We start from the raw sequence: 12,772 nt of genomic DNA, 5'->3' as shown, positions 1-12,772 counted from the left end.
CAGCTGGGTCATTACGTTGGCCCTACATGCAGGCTGATGGAACGACCCTGATGGACGACCTACGGGACCACACATGGTTGTCCATTGTGGGTACATATTTGCCAATGTGGACAAAACGTCGGCCCAATCTGACGGATCGGGCAACATGATGTTCAACGTGTACCCACCTTAAGAAGTTTGCACATAACCTTCAATGGGAAATTCTGACATTCAACTCAACACCACTTAAGTTGTATAAACACTGAATGCCATATTTGTACTAGGGGTGTGCACCGGCCACTTTTCGTGTTTTGTGTTTTGGTTTTGGATCTGGATCTTTCTTCGTGTTTTGGGTCTGGATTGGTTTTGCCAAAACCACCCTTCCGTGTTTTGGGTTCTGGGTTTTGTGTTTTGGATCTGTATTTTTTTTAAAAAAAGCATAAAATCAGCTAAAATCACAGAATTTGTAGGTTTTTCTGCTCCTATGCTATTATTAACCTCAATAACCTTAATTTCCACTCATTGCCAGTCTATTCTGAACACCTCACACCTCACAATTGTGTTTTTATATCCAAAAGGTTGCACCGAGGTAGCTGGATGACTATGCTAAGAGATACGAGTGGGCGGCACAAACACGTGGTCCATCTAGGAGTGACACTGCAGTGGCAGACAGGATGGCAGTTTGAAAAACTAGGCCCCAAACAGTAAATAATTCAAAGAAAAAAAGAGGTGCAAGATGGAATTGTCCTCCCACCCACCCTTATGTTGTATAAACAGGACATGCACACTTTAACAAACCAAACATTTCAGCGCCAGGGTCTGCCACACGACTGTGGCTGAAATGATTGGTTCGTTTGGGCCCCCACAAAACAAGCTGGCAATTAATCTGTCCCTGCACAAACTGGCTCTACGGAGGCAAGATGTCGTCCTCATCCTCCGATTCCTCACCCTCTTCAGTGTAGTGTACATCCTCATCCTCACAGAGTATTAATTCGTCCCCGCTGGAATCCACAACCACAGGTCCCTCTGTACGTTCTGGAGGCTGGTCTCCCTGGAAGAGTTGATAATTCATTTTATGAACATCATCTTCTCCACATTTTGTGGAAGCAACCTCCTACGCCTTTTGCTGACAAGGTTCCCGGGTGCACTAAACACTCTTTCGGAGTACACACTGGAGGGGGGGCAACTCAGGTAAAATAGAGCCAGTTTGTACAGGGACCTCCAAATTGCTTCTTTTTCCTGCCAGTACAGGTACGGACTGTCTGACATGCCTACTTGGATGCTGTCACCGATGTAATCCTTTAACAGACAGAAGCACGCTTGTCGCTGCTGCTTTAAGGATGCAGGTGCGGCTACAGCCCACACATTTCACAAAGACAGAAAAAAAAATAAGAATTTTTTTATTGTTTGTGGAGCGCACTTTGAGGGTTACACCACCCTTTAACAGACAGACGCATGCTTGTCACTGCTGCTTTAAGGATGCAGGTGCGGCTACAGCCCACACATTTCACAAAGACAGAAAAAAAAATAAGAATTTTTTTATTGTTTGTGGAGCGCACTTTGAGGGTTACACCACCCTTTAACAGACAGACACACGCTTGTCGCTGCTGCTTTAAGGATGCAGGTGCGGCTACAGCCCACACATTTCACAAAGACAGAAAAAAAAAGAAGAATATTTTTATTGTTTGTGGAGCACACTTTGAGGGTTACACCACCCTTTAACAGACAGACGCATGCTTGTTGCTGCTGCTTTGAGGATGAAAGTGCGGCTACAGCCCACACAATTCACAAAGACAGAAAAAAAAATAAGAATTTTTTAATTGTTTGTGGAGCGCACTTTGAGGGTTACACCACCCTTTAACAGACAGACGCACGCTTGTCGCTGCTGCTTTGAGGACAGTATCATATGCAGTGACAGTAGACTTGTCAGAAATTGTTGGCACGTCCTTCAGTCCGGACCAGATGTCCAAACCGGCCCTTGACTTATGACACAGGCGCATGCTTGGCGCTGCTACTGTGTTGCTGCACGTGCGGCTACATCGCACACATGTCACAAACACATAAAAAAAATATTTTTTATTTTTGGAGCTCTTTGAGGGTTACATCACCCTTTAACAGACAGACGCACGCTTGTCGCTGCTGCTTTGAGGATGCAAGTGCGGCTACAGCCCACACATTTCACAAAGACAGAAAAAAAAATAAGAATTTTTTAATTGTTTGTGGAGCACACTTTGAGGGTTACACCACCCTTTAACAGACAGACGCACACTTGTCGCTGCTGCTTTAAGGATGCAGGTGCGGCTACAGCCCACACATTTCACAAAGACAGAAAAAAAAATAAGAATTTTTTAATTGTTTGTGGAGCGCACTTTGAGGGTTACACCACCCTTTAACAGACAGACGCACGCTTGTCGCTGCTGCTTTGAGGACAGTATCATATGCAGTGACAGTAGACTTGTCAGAAATTGTTGGCACGTCCTTCAGTCCGGACCAGATGTCCAAACCGGCCCTTGACTTATGACACAGGCGCACGCTTGGCGCTGCTACTGTGTTGCTGCACGTGCGGCTACATCGCACACATGTCACAAACACATAAAAAAAATATTTTTTATTTTTTGGAGCTCTTTGAGGGTTACACCACCCTTTAACAGACAGACGCACGCTTGTCGCTGCTGCTTTGAGGATGCAAGTGCGGCTACAGCCCACACATTTCACAAAGACAGAAAAAAAAATAAGAATTTTTTAATTGTTTGTGGAGCGCACTTTGAGGGTTACACCACCCTTTAACAGACAGACGCACGCTTGTCGCTGCTGCTTTAAGGATGCAAGTGCGGCTACAGCCCACACATTTCACAAAGACAGAAAAAAAAATAAGAATTTTTTTATTGTTTGTGGAGCGCACTTTGAGGGTTACACCACCCTTTAACAGACAGACACACGCTTGTCGCTGCTGCTTTAAGGATGCAGGTGTGGCTACAGCCCATACATTTCACAAAGACAGAAAAAAAAAGAAGAATATTTTTATTGTTTGTGGAGCACACTTTGAGGGTTACACCACCCTTTAACAGACAGACGCATGCGTGTTGCTGCTGCTTTGAGGATGAAAGTGCGGCTACAGCCCACACAATTCACAAAGACAGAAAAAAAAAGAATATTTTTATTGTTTGTGGAGCGCACTTTGAAGGTTACACCACCCTTTAACCAACAGACGCACGCTTGTCGCTGCTGCTTTAAGGATGCAGGTGCAGCTACAGCCCACACATTTCACAAAGACAGAAAAAAAAATAAGAATTTTTTTATTGTTTGTGGAGCGCACTTTGAGGGTTACACCACCCTTTAACAGACAGACGCACGCTTGTCGCTGCTGCTTTAAGGATGCAGGTGCGGCTACAGCCCACACATTTCACAAAGACAGAAAAAAAAATAAGAATATTTTTATTGTTTGTGGAGCACACTTTGAGGGTTACACCACCCTTTAACAGACAGACGCATGCTTGTTGCTGCTGCTTTGAGGATGAAAGTGCGGCTACAGCCCACACAATTCACAAAGACAGAAAAAAAAGAATATTTTTATTGTTTGTGGAGCGCACTTTGAGGGTTACACCACCCTTTAACAGACAGACGCACGCTTGTCGCTGCTGCTTTAAGGATGCAGGTGCGGCTACAGCTCACACATTTCACAAAGACAGAAAAAATAATAAGAATTTTTTAATTGTTTGTGGAGCGCACTTTGAGGGTTACACCACCCTTTAACAGACAGACGCATGCTTGTCGCTGCTGCTTTGTGGACAGTATCATATGCAGTGACAGTAGACTTGTCAGAAATTGTTGGCACGTCCTTCAGTCCGGACCAGATGTCCAAACCGGCCCTTGACTTATGACACAGGCGCACGCTTGGCGCTGCTACTGTGTTGCTGCATGTGCGGCTACATCGCACACATGTCACAAACACATAAAAAAAATATTTTTTATTTTTTGGAGCTCTTTGAGGGTTACACCACCCTTTAACAGACAGACGCACGCTTGTCGCTGCTGCTTTGAGGATGCAAGTGCGGCTACAGCCCACACATTTCACAAAGACAGAAAAAAAAATAAGAATTTTTTAATTGTTTGTGGAGCACACTTTAAGGGTTACACCACCCTTTAACAGACAGACGCACGCTTGTCGCTGCTGCTTTGAGGACAGTATCATATGCAGTGACAGTAGACTTGTCAGAAATTGTTGGCACGTCCTTCAGTCCGGACCAGATGTCCAACCTGGCCCTTGACTTATGACACAGGCGCACGCTTGGCGCTGCTACTGTGTTGCTGCACGTGTGGCTACATCGCACACAAGTCACAAACACATAAAAAAAATATTTTTTATTTTCTGGAGCACTTTGAGGGTTACACCACCCTTTAACAGACAGACGCACGCTTGTCGCTGCTGCTTTGAGGATGCAGGTGCGGCTACAGCCCACACATTTCACAAGGACAGAAAAAAAAAGAATATTTTTATTGTTTGTGGAGCACACTTTGAGGGTTACACCACGCTTTAACAGACAGACGCACGCTTGTCGCTGCTGCTTTAAGGATGCAGGTGCGGCTACAGCCCACACATTTCACAAAGACAGAAAAAAAAAGAAGAATATTTTTATTGTTTGTGGAGGGCACTTTGAGGGTTACACCACCCTTTAACAGACAGACGCACGCTTGTCGCTGCTGCTTTAAGGATGCGGGTGCGGCTACAGCCCACACATTTCACAAGGACAGAAAAAAAAAGAATATTTTTATTGTTTGTGGAGCACACTTTGAGGGTTACACCACGCTTTAACAGACAGACGCACGCTTGTCGCTGCTGCTTTAAGGATGCAGGTGCGGCTACAGCCCACACATTTCACAAAGACAGAAAAAAAAAGAAGAATATTTTTATTGTTTGTGGAGCACACTTTGAGGGTTACACCACCCTTTAACAGACAGACGCATGCTTGTTGCTGCTGCTTTGAGGATGAAAGTGCGGCTACAGCCCACACAATTCACAAAGACAGAAAAAAAAAGAATATTTTTATTGTTTGTGGAGCGCACTTTGAGGGTTACACCACCCTTTAACAGACAGACGCACGCTTGTCGCTGCTGCTTTGAGGACAGTATCATATGCAGTGACAGTAGACTTGTCAGAAATTGTTGGCACGTCCTTCAGTCCGGACCAGATGTCCAAACCGGCCCTTGACTTATGACACAGGCGCACGCTTGGCGCTGCTACTGTGTTGCTGCACGTGTGGCTACATCGCACACAAGTCACAAACACATAAAAAAAATATTTTTTATTTTATGGAGCACTTTGAGGGTTACACCACCCTTTAACAGACAGACGCACGCTTGTCGCTGCTGCTTTGAGGATGCAGGTGCGGCTACAGCCCACACAATTCACAAAGACAGAAAAAAAAAGAAGAATATTTTTATTGTTTGTGGAGCGCACTTTGAGGGTTACACCACCCTTTAACAGACAGACGCACGCTTGTCGCTGCTGCTTTAAGGATGCGGGTGCGGCTACAGCCCACACATTTCACAAGGACAGAAAAAAAAAGAATATTTTTATTGTTTGTGGAGCACACTTTTAGGGTTACACCACGCTTTAACAGACAGACGCACGCTTGTCGCTGCTGCTTTAAGGATGCAGGTGCGGCTACAGCCCACACATTTCACAAAGACAGAAAAAAAAAGAAGAATATTTTTATTGTTTGTGGAGCACACTTTGAGGGTTACACCACCCTTTAACAGACAGACGCACGCTTGTCGCTGCTGCTTTAAGGATGCAGGTGCGGCTACAGCCCACACATTTCACAAAGACAGGAAAAAAAAAAAGAATTTTTTTTTAATGTTTGTGGAGCGCACTTTGAGGGTGTCACCACCCTTTAACAGACAGACGCACGCTTGTCGCTGTTGCTTTGAGGATGCAGGTGGAATCTAGACGGGATTTGGAACCAGGGACACACTACCTCCATCAATTGTCTAAATCCCACTGCACTAATGGCGGATACTGGACCCATGTCTAACACCAACATAGCAGTCAAGGCCTCAGTTATACGTTTTGCTTCAGGATGACTGCTGTCGTACTTCATCCTCATCGCTAGGGACTGTTGGAGGGTCAATTGTTTAGTAAAAGTGGTGGTGTTCCTACTTCCTCTCTGGGATGATGAACAACTCCCAGCAGCAGCAACAGCACTAGGAGGAAGTGGATCTTGATCTTTCCGTATTTTATTTTTATCAGAGAAAGTTTGGTCCTCCATTTATGTTATATTGATATATACGTGCGGCTAAAGCGCATACAAACACAGAAAATATTTTTTTATTTTTGCTGGAGAGTAGTGCACTTTGTGGGTTACACCACCCTTTAAGAAATGAGCCAGCTGGATCTTTACTTAAGGGACACAGGCGCACGCTTGGCGCTGCTCCTTTGTTGATGCACGTGCAGCCACAGTGCACACAATTCACAAACACAGAAAATATTTTTTTTTTTTGGTTTGGACTGGAGTGTACTTTGGGGGTTACAGCACCCTTTAACGGTCAAGCCAGCCGGCCCTTTACTTATGACACAGGCGCACGCTTGCCACTACTTTGTTGATGCACGTGCGGCTACTGCGCATGCAATTCACAAACACAGAAAATATTTTTTTTTTTGGTTTGGACTGGAGTGTACATTGGGGGTTACAGCACCCTTTAACGGTCAAGCCAGCCAGCCCTTTACTTATGACACAGGCGCACGCTTGGCACTACTTTGTTGATGCACGTGCGGCTACTGCGCACACAATTCACAAACACAGAAAATATTTTGTTATTTGGTTTAGAGTGTACTTTGGGGGTTACAGCACCCTTTAACGGTCAAGCCAGCCGGCCCTTTACTTATGACACAGGCGCACGCTTGGCACTACTTTGTTGATACACGTGCAGCTACTGTGCACACAATTCACAAACACAGAAAAAATATTTTGTTATTTGGTTTGGAGTGTACTTTGGGGGTTACAGCACCCTTTAACGGTCAAGCCAGCCGGCCCTTTACTTATGACACAGGCGCACGCTTGGCACTACTTTGATGATGCACGTGCGGCTACTGCGCACACAATTCACAAACACAGAAAATATTTTTTTATTTGGTTTGGACTGGAGTGTAGTTTGGGGGTTACAGCACCCTTTAACGGTCAAGCCAGCCGGCCCTTTACTTATGACACAGGCACACACTTGGCACTACTTTGTTGATGCACGTGCGGTTACTGCACACACAATTCACAAACACAGAAAATATTTTTTTTGGGGGTTTGGACTGGAGTGTACTTTGGGGGTTAAAGCACCCTTTAACGGTCAAGCCAGCCGGCCCTTTACTTATGACACAGGCGCACGCTTGGCACTACTTTGTTGATGCACGTGCGGCTACTGCGCACACAATTCACAAACACAGAAAAAATATTTTGTTATTTGGTTTGGAGTGTACTTTGGGGGTTACAGCACCCTTTAACGGTCAAGCCAGCTGGCCCTTTACTTATGACACAGGCGCACGCTTGGCACTACTTTGTTGATGCACGTGCGGCTACTGCGCACACAATTCACAAACACAGAAAAAATATTATTTTTTTAGCACTTGGGAGGAGCACCCCTGATGGACAGAGCACCCCCTGGACAACACTACAGCACCCCTTTAGGACTGGGACACTGCACAGGACTTTGGAGTGGACACAGCCCCTATGGAGAACTGACTGCACAACACAGTCCAGCCAGCCCCTATGGACTTTGAAGTAGTGGACACAGCCCCTATTAACAACAGCAGCACAGCACAACACAGCCAGCCCCTATGGACTTTGAAGTAGTGGACAACAGCAGCACAGCGCAGCACAGCACAGCACAACACTACTCTGCACTACACTACTACACAGCCCAGCCAGCCCTAACTCCCACCCTCCCTCTTCACTGTCCACAGCCGAGTGAGAAAATGTCGCCGACGCGGGTACCTTATATAGGATCCAAAACCCGCGAGACCCGGAAGGCGGGATGATGACGTTTTGCCTCGATTTCAGATCCGAGTCAGGCGGGAAAAGTCGAGCCTGACTCGGATCGGCCTTGGATCGGGGGGGCTCGGGGGGGTTCGGATTTCAGAAATCCGAACCCGCTCACCTCTAATTTGTACATAAATCTTGACAGTTTCATCACATGGAAAAAATTAATTTAATTAAACACATTGTTGTACCAGTTTATAACAAATTTGGGATGGTTATTTTAGTGTCATGTGCAAGTGCTAGCCTATATTTCACATTAAAATTGTTGTGTCATTTCAGTAAGAGGAAGCAAATAATGGTTACAGATGTCACACCCACGCTAATTTTAATGTTATACATCTGAAAATATTACACTATATAGAAAAAATTTTTTTTTTACTTTTAATAGTAAGGGGTAAATTTACTAAAGTGAGAGTTTTTAGAAGTAAGTTTTAGAAGAGAGATGTTGCCCATAGCAACCAATCAGATTCTACTTAACATTTATCTAGCACCTTCTAGAAGATAATAGCTCAAATCTGATTGGTTGCTATGGGCAACATCTCTTCAAAAACTCACTGCTAAAAACTCTCACTTCAGTAAATTTACCCCTAAGTGGTGATTGAGGGGTTTTAGTGAGTCATTTATTCAATCAAAATGTATTTGAAAATTGTGCACGTGTACGTTTCTCTCTTGGTATTAAGGGCAGGGGTCTTAGTCATCTCAATTGTACTGGGGCAGCGGTCCCAGTTTTAATAATTACCCCAGTACCATGAGCCATGGATTGGAAAAAGCACCTAAAGTTATAGTACTGGGCTGTTAGCCTCCTGTTTGGGGTGGTTATACTGTTTCCCTCCTCCAGAGAAAGCACCTGTCCTGCACTAAGCAGCATGATGCTGGTTTTTTTCTATCGCAGGGAAAGTTATTCTCCTGTTATAGTGGACACCAGCCCAAGCTGTCTAGTCTGGATTTGGATGAGGGCATTTTGTTTGTTTTTCATTTATTATATTGCACAGCATTGCGCACATCTGATAAATGACCCTTTCCGAAACGGAAATTGATTTGTGTTAAATTTTGCTGCTATTTTGCTCATCTCTTCCTTGCCCGGATATCTCCTGTCACATGAAAACCTGTTCCAGGTCAATTTTTCCCCTTAACTACGGAAACTTAGTGCAGACCTTAAGGCTTGGCAAAAAGGTTTCATGGATTGGGAGAGTTAATATAATTAGGATGAATATTCTCCTGAGAGTCTTGTACTACCTACAAACGCTTCCTTTCTGGGTACCCACATCTTTTTTTTAGGGAACTTCAGAAGTTGACTTTATTTGGTTTGGCAGGAAACCGAGGTTTCGCCATGAGACTCTCTAAAGAACAAAGATGAATGGAGGCCTGCAGCTTCCGAACTTCTTGCTTTACTATCAAGCTGTACATTTAAGTAGAATTATTGATTGGTTTAAATTTTATTCGGATAAGCAATGGGTTTTGGTGGAAGACTATTCTAGTGCCATTTCCTTACAAACTCTGCTTTGGGTTCAATCTATACCTGTGATCGATCATCCCACTATTTTTCCCACCATTCAAATTTGGAAGAAAGAGGGGTCAGTCATCGATTTCCTCTGTCCCTTCCCCATTGACCACTCCTCTACGTAACCCTGACTTTCTCCCAGGCCTAGATGTTCACTCCTTTCAACTTTGGAACTCCCCTGTGATTTTAAGGCTAAATCAGTTAATTGGTCCCAGAGGGGTTTGTCTATTTCAAGATCTGTGTCTGGAATTAAGCCTTCCCCGGTCAGAATATTGGTCATATATTCAGCTTGTGTCATTTGTGAAGAAGGTAAACAAAAAGGGTATATTACATAGGGATTTTACTTCTTTTGAAATGCTATGTGCACAGAACCTTTTCAACACTCTATTTCTGCTCTTTATAGATTATTGCTAGATAGTACCTTTACTACATTTCCCAAGTTTACTAATGCATGGAGTACTGACTTGAACATCTCCCTAACTGACCATCAATGGTCTCAGGCCTTTAAATTTTTACATGTTTCCTCTCCGAGCGTCTCTGTTCTTGAGACACATTATAAGATTGTTACAAGGTGGTATAGATGCCCTAGTGTTTTGAGTAAGATGTTTCCTAGCCTTCCCAATGTTTGCTGGAGGTGTAATGGAAACCCAGGCTGTCCTTTACATATTTGGTGGCTTTGCCTTTCCTTGACTTCATTCTGGAACCAAGATGTTCAAATTGCAAAAGATATTGCAAAAGATATTGTAGGTGAAAGAGTACCCGAAGGCCCAGAATTTTGGATTCTGGATGTCATCTCTTGGCCCATCTCTAAATATAAAAAGTCCCTATGAATAGTGCAGCTAAGGCGATTATTCCAAATAAATGGAGATCCACGTCTCCCCCTACTATTCAAGAATGGTCCTCCCGTTTAGATCTGTACATGACTATGGACAGGGGCTGGCTGGCAACTTTCAGCCTAGGGGGCAAACAAGAGCAAGTGGCCCAGTTTTTCTACCAGTGAATGCAATTTAAAAAATTGGCGTGACAATAATGTAGGGGGTGTGGTTTGCGTAATGTGGGTATGGTTTAAATAGCAAATGAAATCTGAATTTTTTTTATGACAAAGAGCTATAGTATAAACAAATATATCATATACCAGCCCCATATGACTAATGCTGGGTGCACACTGACAGATATATTGCCTGTTCTATTGAACAGGAACTATATTTGTAGAGTATGATCGGTGAGTGTGTAAAAATTATATGTCAATTAACTATGTCATTCACAGACATATCGCATCTGCCCTGCAGCACAGCTTATGCCGATATTTCTTACAGAGTTATTTACATGTGTACGGGTGACCTGCCGACCGCCCCTACCCTTGCTGCAGGGGTCTGCCAGTGACTGATATCTCAACTGGGTGGGCAAATTTAAATGCCCAACCAGTTGTTATGTCAGTGCAGACACATCGGCCTGAACGGTTGGTAAGGTTCTATGCACTTACCAATTGATAGATAGGTCGACCCGTCGGCCAGGTGTGTACCCAGCTTTAGCTGAGACATGAACATCAGGGCCAATTTAAGGCTGTTTATTACGGTTGCCAGATTTTTTCTTTAAAAAAAGCTTAGACTGCGCTTGGGTCACAATGTAAATAAGGGCCTCTTTATGGTAAAGTACTATCTAGCTGTGGCCACTACCATCTGCCTGTGTCAACCCACCGGTCTGCCCTAGCCTCTGCTTAAGCCTCACACTAACATTTATAAAATGAGCAGCAGCTTGTGTTTGTAGCATCTAATAATAAAGTTTGCTCCATATCCTTCAGGTAAAATCATGTGCTGTCCAGACTCTGGTGTCTCGCAGTCACAGGGGGAAGCTGTACTTCTGGGTGTCCCTCTCCAGCTTGTGTGGATTGGGCTGCTGGAGGCATGTAGTGGGAGCCCTGGGTTCCACCTTCTATTGCGTGTGCCTCCCAGGGGCTGGGTTGAGCAGCTGCACCCGGCCCTTTGTTCCACCTCCCCTTTTTGCGTTGTGTGTGTCTGCTGTGGAAAAGGCGGGGTGCAAATCATCTATTACAAAACGGGCAGGGTGCATTTCACAATTAACAAAATATACATAGAGATACAGTAGTCGCAGTGGGAAGTTTGAAGTGGGGGTATGGAAAATTTAGAAGTGGTGTCAGCGGTGTAAGTAGTAAAAACGCACCAGTCACAATATAAGTGTGCTTGGTCATGCGTCACAAGGGGCATGTCAGCATGATACACCACCCGTTTCTTGTCACTCTGGGAGCATTCCTGTACATTCCATTACAAATACACCTTACCTATATGGTGGTTTCTCGGCAACGGGGAATATCTGAAGAAACTGATCCACCCTGGGTAGATGGTGTCCTCAGTCAGTATTCACTATTCATGTAGGAGATCACATGGTCTGAAAGATGCCTGTTTGTGTAGGAATATAAAAGTTATAACCAATGGCATCATCATACAACAAAGGTTCAACCAGATTCGTGCCCCGTGTCACCTCCTGCACCCTGTATCCCCACCAGCCTCCTGCCCCTTGTCTTTACTGCTTCCTGCCACCTGCCCTGTCACTCCAACCACACACATTGGGCCTGATTCAGAGCTGAACGCTCTGACTAGAGCGCTCGCTCTGAATCAGGGCCCTCCTACCTGTTTTTGGAGCGTCCTCATGGACGCTCGCATAGCTGTGGGTTACCACCCACAGCTTATGCGAGCGTCCATGATGATGGTCGCGATGGTCAAAGACCATCGCGACCATCGGGCTTGCGACGAGACCCTGCGGTAGGGTCTCGCTGCCGCAAGCCCAGGAGTGATTTTGGCTCTATCAGACCCAAAGTCACTCCCACTGACATCATTACTGATGTCAGTGGGGCCGGACTCAGAAGACGGTAGGCGTTCCCATGGGAACGCCTCCGTCTGGCCGCCACGCCCCCGGCACGCCCACCAAAGGGGGCGTGCTGTCAGTCACCATCAACAGCACGGTGCGAGACCCCGAGCGACCTATTTCTCGTTGCTCGCCGGGTCTCACGCATGCGCTCGACGGAGCTCCCTCCGTCGTGTGCATGCGCATTCGCCAAACATCGACCCGCTTGCGAGCGAACTTCCCTCGCGAGCGGGTCTGAATGACCCCCATTGTCCCCACCGGAAATAAAAAAAATAAACGGTCTTTGAATAAAAAAAATAAAAGGCATACACATAGGCTTTGTAAAATAAAAAAATATATACATTGGCAACGATAATAAAAAAACAACACATATGCCCCCACA

This window comes from Taudactylus pleione, unplaced genomic scaffold (genome assembly GCF_031769625.1).
Source record: "Taudactylus pleione unplaced genomic scaffold, aTauple2 ptg000010l, whole genome shotgun sequence".
NCBI classification, from domain to species: Eukaryota; Metazoa; Chordata; class Amphibia; order Anura; family Myobatrachidae; genus Taudactylus; species Taudactylus pleione.
This window is presented reverse-complemented; position numbering follows the sequence as displayed.